We start from the raw sequence: 10,450 nt of genomic DNA on the forward strand, positions 1-10,450 counted from the left end.
ACCCTGATGCTGGGAAAGATTGAGGGCAGGAGAAGAAGGGGATGACAGAGGATGAGATGGCTGAATAGCATCACCAACTCAATGGACATGAGTCTGAGTAATCTCTGGGTGTTGGTGATGGACAAGGAGGCCTGGCGTGCTGCAGTCCATGGGATTGCAAAGAGTTGGACACGACTGGGTGATTGAAATGAACTGAACTGAAAGGAGGTTCCAGAGAACAGCTATTTTCTTCCTTTCCCAAAATTTGAACAAGTTGAGAAATAAAAATTAGTATACATATGAAGACTGTTATATCACCTGCTGACACGTGGGGGGTAACTTTCAAGTTTCTTAGTCAAGTTACTTGCTCCTAGTGAACACCACAAGTTACCAGGCTTGTCCGCCCGTCTTGGTGGTGGTGACTGGGCTTGCCCTTGCACGTTCTGAAGGAGCAACTCTGAAATGCTGGGGGGCACTGGCCTCAGCAGGCTGGCTGCTTCTGAGGTTGAGGGAAGAGCCCAGCATGCCAGGTTGTTCTCAGATTTACCAATCAGATACATCACTCCATCTTTCTGGGAAGTGAGTGAATAAAATGATGTCAGGATGGCTGTGATTACACCATTTGAACTCCCATTGCAGGAGAGAAACATCAGAAGCAGGGAAAAACATTTTCTATCAGCAATTAAATCCAAGTTGTATCAACATGAAATTTCCTTCATATTAATTTCAGTGAAGTGCTTGAGAGAATGTTATGCTCATTTTCACAAACTAATAAAATTTATACGAAAGAGAAAAGAACTTAAAAACAGCTAAGAGACTTTTAAAGGGGAAAAAAGTGGAGAGTTGTCCTTGCAAATATCAGAAATTTCTATAAAATAATAACAATAAAGACAGGTGGTACAAGTGGTACAAAGAGAACAATGGAATTGTGAAAAAGGAATCATAAACAGGCCTACGAGTCTCTGACACCTCAATGTATGAAAACAGTAGCATGTCCATCAATGAAAAACGGTCCAATAAACTGTGGCGTATTGGTGCTTATACTTTGGAGGAGGAAATGGCAACCTACTCCAGTAGTCTTGCCTGGGAAATTCCATGGACAGAGGAGCCTGGTGGGGTACAATCCCTGGGGTTCAAAAGGATCGGACGACTTACCAGCTGAGCATGTAAATGCATATACATGTGAAAAAATTATATTGTGTTTCTACTTTTAATTTTACCAATTCCAAATGGCATTGAATTATAAAGGTGTAAGGGTATATCTTTTTATGCTTATATTATAATTATAAAGGTATAAGGGTAAATCATATTAGAATACCTATGACTTAGCTATGCAGTAAAAGTTTTAAATAAGACATAAGTGCACAAAACACAAAACATTAAAAAGCTTCCCTGGTGGCTCAGATGGTAAAGAAATTAAACATATCAACATTATGAAAAAGAAAAGACCAGATACTGACTGGAAATTTGCTCAGTTAAATTTGTTTGCAACACATATAAATAAAAAACAATTAGTACCCAATGGCACCCCACTCCAGTACTCTTGCCTGGAAAATCCCATGGACGGAGGAGCCTGGTGGGCTGCAGTCCATGGGGTCGCTAGGAGTCGGACATGACTGAGCGACTTCACTTTCACTTTTCACTTTCATGCATTGGAGAAGGAAATGGCAACCCACTCCAGTGTTCTTGCCTGGAGAATCCCAGGGACGGGGGAGCCTGGTGGGCTGCCTTCTCTGGGGTTGCACAGAGTCAGACACGACTGAAGCAACTTAGCAGCAGCAGCACACTTAAATCATTTCCATAAATTGTGCTGAGGAAAAAATTCACCAAAGATATAATCAGGATATGTACAGAAGGAAAAACTTAGGCAATTGATATATGGACATAAAGGGATATAACTCCCTAGTAGTACAGTATATTAATACTCATTGAAATATAATTTTAGACTAAAATGCAAATTAGAGGTGAGAATGTGGACTCACATTCCAGGTGGGGATATAAATTAGAATAATCATATTGGAGGCAAGTTTGGAAATATTAATAAAATGAAATGTATGCCTCCCTTAGGTTCAGAATTTGTATTATGGATACATACCTGGATAAATTATTGGCCACGTAAACAAAAATATATATACATACACATATGAGTATATGCATGAATATGTGTACATATAAATGTAATTAATACACATGTGAAGGTCCACAGCAGTGTCTTTGAGCATAGGAAAAAATAAACTATTAAATAAATCATCAAGAATTCAGTCTGTTGGTGCTATAACATCTAGGTAGATAAATTTCTGAAATGGAAAGTTGAGTAATACAAAGCAAGCTACAGAAGTTTAGGTGGTGGCTGCACGCATGGCTGTTTCATTTTGTTAAATGTATTTTTGTGTTCCTTAAATTTTGTATAATGACAGAATTTCCTCACAAAAACCCCCCAGATCCCCATATATCAGTAGAGGGCTCCTTCCTCTGGAGTTAGTAATACCAGGCAGAGCTGTGGATCCACAGATGCGATGCTCAGTTTGGGATAAGACGGGGCCTTTAGTGGTGGGCTTCCCCGGTGGCTCAGATGGTAAAGAATCTGCCTGCAATGCGGGAGACCTGGGTTCAATCCCTGGGTAGGGAAGACCCCCTGGAGGAGGAAATGGCAAGCCACTCCAGTATTCTTGCCTGGAAAATCACCCTGGACAGAGGAGCCTGGTGTGCTACGGTCCTTGGGTCACAGAGAGTTGGACACGACTGAACGACTAACACTTTAGTCGTGGGGAGTGTAGCAAACCACACCTGTGGTTGATGTGGACAATCTGGTTTTTTCAAACATCTTGAGAAATGAGCAGAATGGGATAGTGAAGGAACAAGAAACAATTGTCTTCTTTCAGTATTTAGAAAGGGCTAAAGGTTAATAAGTGTAAGTTATGTCCTCAGGTAAATTTACGGTCAGTTCAGTTCAGTTCAGTCGCTCAGTCATGTCTGACTCTTTGCGACCCCATGAATTGCAGCACGCCAGGCCTCCCTGTCCATCACCAACTCCCGGAGTTCACTGAGACTCATGTCCATCGAGTCAGTGATGCCATCCAGCCATCTCATCCTCTGTCGTCCCCTTCTCCTCCTGCCCCCAATCCCTCCCAGCATCAGAGTCTTTGCCAATGAGTCAACTCTTGGCATGAGGTGGCCAAAGTACTGGAGTTTCAGCTTTAGCATCATTCCTTCCAAAGAAATCCCAGGGCTGATCTCCTTCAGAATGGACTGGTTGGATCTCCTTGCAGTCCAAGGGACTCTCAAGAGTTTTCTCCAACACCACAGTTCAAAAGCATCAATTCTTCAGTGCTCAGCCTTCTTCACAGTCCAACTCTCACATCCATACATGACCACTGGAAAAACCATAGCCTTGACTAGACGAACCTTTGCTGGCAAAGTAATGTCTCTTCTTTTGAATATGCTATCTAGGTTGGTCATAACCTTCCTTCCAAGGAGTAAGTGTCTTTTAATTTCATGGCTGCAGTCACCATCTGTAGTGATTTTGGAGCCCAGAAAAATAAAGTCTGACACTGTTTCCCCATCTATTTCCCATGAAGTGATGGGACCACATGCCATGATCTTCGTTTTCTGAATGTTGAGCTTTAAGCCAACTTTTTCACTCTCCACTTTCACTTTTATCAAGAGGCTTTTGAGTTTCTCTTCACTTTCTGCCATAAGGGTGGTGTCATCTGCATATCTGAGGTTATTGAGATTTCTCCCGGCAATCTTGAGTCCAGCTTGTGTTTCTTCCAGCCCAGCATTTCTCATGATGTACTCTGCATATAAGTTAAATAAGCAGGGTGACAATAAACAGCCTTGACATACTCGTTTTCCTATTTGAAACCTGTCTGTCGTTCCATGTCCAGTTCTAACTGTTGCTTCATGACCTGCCTATAGGTTTCTCAAGAGGCAGGTCAGGTGGTCTGGTATTCCCAAGATGGGCGGGTCATGGTGGAGAGATCTGACAGAATGTGGTCCACTGGAGAAGGGAATGGCAAACCACTTCAGTATTCTTGCCTTGAGAACCCCATGAACACTATGAAAAGGCAAAATTATAGGATACTGAAAGAGAACTCCCCAGGTCAGTAGGTGCCCAATATGCTACTGGAGATCAGTGGAGAAATAACTCCAGAAAGAATGAAGGGATGGAGCCAAAGCAAAAACAATACCCACTTGTGGATGTGACTGGTGATACAAGCAAGGTCCGGTGCTGTAAAGAGCAATATTACATAGGAACCTGGAATGTCAGGTCCATGAATCAAGGCAAATCGGAAGTGATCAAACAGGAGATGGCAGGAGTGAACATCGACATTCTAGCAATTAGCGAACTAAAATGGATTGGAATGGGTGAATTTAACTCAGATGATCATTGTACCTACTACTGTGGGCAGGAATCCCTCAGAAGAAATGGAGTAGCCATCATGGTCAACAAAAGAGTCCGAAATGCAGTACTTGGATGCAGTCTCAAAAATGACAGAATGATCTCTGTTCTTTTCCAAGGCAAACCATTCAATATCACAGTAATCCAAGTCTATGCCCCAACAAGTAACGCTGAAGAAGCTGAAATTGAACGGTTCTGTGAAGACCTACAAGACCTTTTAGAACTAACAACCCAAAAAGACGTCCTTTTCATTACAGGGGACTGGAATGCAAAATCAGGAGGTCAAGAAATACCTGGAGTAACAGGCAAATTTGGCCTTGGAATATGGAAAGAAGCAGAGCAAAGACTAATAGAGTTTTGCCAAGAAAATGCACTGGTCATAACAAACACCCTCTTCCAACAACACAAGAGAAGACTCTACACATGGACATCACCAGATGGTCAACAATGAAATCTGATTATATTCTTTGCAGCCAAAGATGGTGAAGCTCTATACAGTCAACAAAAACAAATTTACTGTAAAATAGATTAAATGCCAAACTTTCAGGGAGGCTTTCATCCAGTGGGTGACAGCACTTATCAGAGGAAGCTAACACTCATCACAGGTAGACTTAACTAGACTCGTGATGAGATAATGACATTTGCTTTGTTAACGTAATCCTTTTGAATTCAAATAAAATTCATGACATGGGGAATTTTAAGAGCTGTGGAATGTTAGTTTAAGGGTTACAACACACAGGCATACATACAACATACACAGACACACAGACACACGTGAGCACTCATACCAAGTACCCGAGTATTTTGAACACGCTTAACCTATATTGAAACTTGGTGCTTCTGAAGCTTCATTTACATTCAGTGCTGTGCTCTGGAAAGGAAATAGGCCAATCTGGGTTTGAGTTCTGTGTCCACTGTCTCATACAGACAAAGCAGACAGCTCCCCTTGGCCTCAGTTCTGCGCTCTAGAAAATGGGGGACACAGGATGACCTACAAGGTGATAATGCTCACTGCCACACAGTGCATAACAGCAACAGTTTGGAAACAGAATAAAATGAATGAGTAATTCGTATTATGCACCAGTACATCGTCCAAAAAGTATGAGACTTGGGAAGGTGCTTATGTCACACTACCCAGTGAACAGAGCAAGTTGAAGAATAGTATATAGAGCTGGACCTTTGTAAAAATAAAATTTTCTTTCACTCCTTTCTTTTTCTTATTTTCTTTATTTATCCATGAGCAAGCACAAGAAGAATTCATACCACACTTCTAATGATCATCCTTAAATGTGAGAGTAGAGAGAGAATGTCTTTAAACTTATGAACTTCATCACCTTTTCATTTTATTTATTTATATATTTATTTTTAAAATTAAATTTATTTATTTTAATTGGAGGCTAATTACTTTACAATATTGTATTGGTTTTGCCATACATCAACATGAATCCGCCACAGGTGTACACGTGTTCCCCATCCTGAACCCCCCTCCCACCTTTCTCCCCATACCATGCCACCTTTTCATTTTAAAATGTGCTGTGCTTAGTCGCTCAGTCGTGTCTGATTCTGTGACCCCATGGTCTGTAGCCCACCTGGCTCCTCTGTCCATGAGGATTCTCCAGGCAGGAATACTGGAGTGGGTTGCCATGCCCTTCTCCAGAGGATCTTCCCAACCCAGGGATCGAACCCAGGTCTCCCGCTTGCAGGCAGATTCTTTACCATCTGAGCCACTAGGGAAATCATTTTAGAACAGATTTATTTATTTTGAAAAAGAAGAGTACGAGAAAGAAGTCTGCTTTGTAATGATGTGACTTAAAGTATAAACTGACTTATGTAAAGTTCCCAGAACGGGGCCAGGCTTTGAATGGGCACCAAAAACTGGTCATAATAACACAAGCAAATAATACACTAAATGAATACTATACTGTGCATTCATTAATTTGCTTAACCTTTCAGTCATTGGTTTATTCACATCCTCAGGCAACACTCAACCAAGTTCAGCCCCCTTACTCCATTTCCACCATGTCACCAGGAGTGAAGCCTTTATTCCTGGTTTCAAGGTCAAACTCACTAGGACTTTGGCTCTGACCCTTTGCTCCACCATTTCCAGCACACACTGGGATGACACACGGCTGATTTTGAAAAGTGGGCTGAGCTCTGTTTTACTTACAGTTGCATCCAGATTCTCTTTCCACAACTGGTACAGGCTGATTGCCCACGAAGGTCTCTGTGTGCCTCCTTCTAACTGGGGAGTTTAAAGCTGGCACCTAAGAGATCAGTACTTGCTCTCTTGAGAATCTGAGCCTTCAGGGGCTGTAATGGATTCAGAATAAACAGTGTTCAGCTGAAGAACATTTATGCTTTCTCTGGAGAAGATACATTTAATCATGTTACTGTCGCTGTGGGCTTTTTTGTGTGTGTTGTCTTGTTATAGAACAACTCCTTTAAAAATTTTCGCCTTATGAATCAGGTTGACCAATTTTTACTATGCCTAAAAATTGTGTTCAGGTCTAGAAAACTGACTGTAATCAGTTTTGTCACCATAATAAGCAAAAACCATGGCTACATGAAAAAAGAAATCCAACGCTAACATAAGTTTAAGGGCATGTGCATCTAATGTGACAAATAATATTTATCTCAGTGGTTAAGAAACTGCACGCCAATGCAGGAGACACGGGTTCAATCCTTGGTTCGGGAAAATCTCCTGGAGAAGAGAATGGCAACTGAGTCCAGTATTCCTGCCTAGAGAACCCCCATGAGTAGAGGAGCCTCATGGGCTAGTCAGTGGGGTTGTAAAGAGTCCCACATGATGGAGTGACTAACACTTTCAATTCACTTTCACTATTTAAATGTCTTATATTACCACTTTGAGCATTTTTTTTTTAACTTGGAGAAAACAATGACTCTTGACCCCTTCTTCCATTCTTTCCCCTAAAAACCGGATATATTAAAAAAAAACTCAGCCCTGGATAATAACATCGTTTCTTCCAATTACACTTTGCACCATTAAAATATTTCAGTTAACAGTCGTGGAATAAGAGATTTTGAGTAGTGTTTGGCTATGAGGTTGCTAAGGTTAAACCTTTAATCAGTGAAAGAAGAAAGCTAGATTTAGTCAGTCTGTAGCTTCTTGATTAAGAGGTGGCTTCTAAAAGTTGAAGAAATTAAGGAAATGAATTGTTCCCTAGTTTATCTAGAAAAGAGTATAGCGCCACTGACACTTGATCTGGAGATTTCTTTGGAATTGCTGACTTCTAGGACTCTAATACATTTGTGTTGTTTTCAGTTCAGTCGCTCAGTTGTGTTCAACTCTTTGCGACCCCATGGACTGCAGCATGCCAGGCCTCCTTGTCCATCACCAACTCCTGGAGCTTGCTCAAACTCATGTCCATGGAGTCTGTGATGCCATCCAACCATCTCTCCCTTTGTTGTCCCCTTCTCCTCCCACCTTCAATCCTTCCCAGCATCAGGGTCTTTTCCAATGAGTCAGCTCTTCGCATCAGGTGGCCAAAGTATTTGAGTTTCAGCTTCAGCATCAGTCCTTCCAATGAATGTTCAGGACTGATCTCCTTTAGAATGGACTGGTTGGATCTCCTTGCTGTCCAAGGGACTCTCAAGAGTCTTCTCCAACACCACAGTTCAGAAGCATCAATTCTTCGGCACTCAGCTTTCTTTATGGTCCAACTCTCACATCTGTACATGACTATTGGAAAAACCATAGCTTAGACTTTGTGTTGTTTTAAACCACTAAAATTATGGTAATTTGTTGTAGCAGTGACAGAAAAACAATATACCCCTAATGGTAATCTTTTGCAAAACTGTAATAAAATGTCACAACCAGATTATTGACATTGATGCATTCCACTGATTTTATCCAGATATCCCCAATCTGCCCCATACTCATTTGTGTGTATGTGCTTGTAATAATTTCTAAAGAATTTTATGGTCCACAGTGATCCTGTACTCACCATCACAGTCCAGACACTGAACAGCACAGACAAGAATCCCATGTGTTCTTTTACAGCACGACCTAACCTCACCGCACCCCTTCTTCACTCGCTCCTAATCCTGGTAACCATTAATCTGTCCTCGATTACTACATTTTTGTCACTTCAAATATGTTCTGTAACTGGAACTCACAGCGTACAACTCTGTGGTTTGGCTTTTTCACTCAGCATAATTCCCTGGAAATTAATCGAAGTTGTTGTGTGTACCAAACTTTCATTCACTTTTATTTTTGAGTGATTTCACTTTTTAGGAGGGTATCCCCTTGATGACAGAGCTTTAGGCTTCTGCTTCATGAACATGTGCTTAGTCTTCATCCCGTTTTGACCTCTAGCTACCCTTCCAGGTGGTTCTCTCAGGCTCCCAGGCTGCTATGCTAGGCTGGGAATAAGTCCTGGTTCTATTCCTCCAACTGCTTTGGAAAGAAGGTGAACAGGTTAATTATAGTATTATTTTCTTTCTTTCTTTTGAGCGATCTTGGTGCTCCTAAATCTCTTGCTAGAGACTATCTGGTTCAATTATGGGTGTCCCATGATTCTATACTAGTAAATGTTTACATGTAAATGTTTAAAATTCATGAAAATATATAAATGAATGCACAAAATATTGATTTATTTAAGAGTAGGGTTTATATTTTCTACTTCCCTCAGTCTAGTCTTGAACCACCCAGCCTAAAGTATAAAGCTCATGTTTATGAAAAATACATGGTTATGCAACATCAGACCATTACTGGCCTACGTAATGTCAGAAAGGAGGGCTCTCTCTTGGACAAGGGCTAATGACTGCTAACTGTTCGTATGTCAGAACTGATGTCAATGTCAGAGATTTTGCTGCTTTTGTTTATTTGTCATGGAGTTTATTTCCTTTTGGGATTTCTTTCACCTCTGTTGAAAGTGCAGCACTGTGTGACTGCATTTTGAGTGTTAATTCCTATTTGGCCACATAGACTTACACACGTGCACTAAATTTTTCTTTGCTTTATCATCTCCCTCCTACCAGCTTCATTGAGACATAACTGACAAAATTTGCATGTATGTAATTTGCATTTTGATATAGGTTGTGGCATGATCACAATAATTAAGCTCATTAATAAATCTATCACTCACATATTTTTCTTTTTTTTTTCTTTCATTCCTTCCTGTTTCTCCCTTCTCCCCTCACTCCCTCTATTCCTTCTTTCCCTCCTTCCTTTCTGTGGTGACAATGCTTAAAACATTTTCTCTAAGCAAATTTCAAGTATATGGTACTGTATTTTAACTATAGTCAAAACTCTGTACATTAATCTCCAATTTTCCCTCCAAGATCTCAGGACCCCCTCTGTCTGCGTTCCATGATTCTCAGTTACTGCCCCTGGTCTTTGAAGATACATGGGCCTGCCTTGGAGAGAAGGTTTCTTCCTTGATAGACAAACTCTTTGCTGGGCAGACTCTGGTTCTGCTCCACTGACTTCATGTTAGTGTTACTCTTTTCTTAGAATTTAGGAAGGAGAGTGTATTTGAAAAGATATATTTTCTTTTTCTTTTTTGCCCAATAATTCTTGTATTATTTAATAGTAAGTACATTTTTCTGGCCAGTTCATTAGATTGGCTGGTATTATTTTATGTGAAACCTGCTCTTTCATCTGGCTAACATGGCATCTTTAGAGTCATCTGAGGGTTTTGATCACTTAACCTGAATCTATTTACTAAAGCTCTTTTTTTTTTTTTTTCCCTCAACAGTCTGTCTTCCTGACTCAGAGCACTCTTGGCCTTTTCATTTTCTCATTTAAATAAATGAATGATTACTGTCATTTTAGATCCATCTACATTCCAGGTTTTCTATTGCTGTGGAGTAAGATATACAAAAAGACACTTGCTCTTTGGAAAGAAAGCTATGAGAATCCTAGATAGCATATTAAAAAGCAGAGATGTCACTTTGCTGACAAAGTTCCATATGTTCAAAGCTATGGTTTTTCCAGTAGTCACGTATGGATGTGAGAGCTGGACTATAAAGAAGGCTGAGCGCTGAAGAGTTGAAGCTTTCAAACTGTCATGCTGGAGAAGAGTCTTGAGAGTCCCTCGGACTGCA

The sequence above is a fragment of the Bos indicus x Bos taurus genome, chromosome 15 (genome assembly GCF_003369695.1).
Source record: "Bos indicus x Bos taurus breed Angus x Brahman F1 hybrid chromosome 15, Bos_hybrid_MaternalHap_v2.0, whole genome shotgun sequence".
In the NCBI taxonomy this organism is placed as follows: domain Eukaryota; kingdom Metazoa; phylum Chordata; class Mammalia; order Artiodactyla; family Bovidae; genus Bos; species Bos indicus x Bos taurus.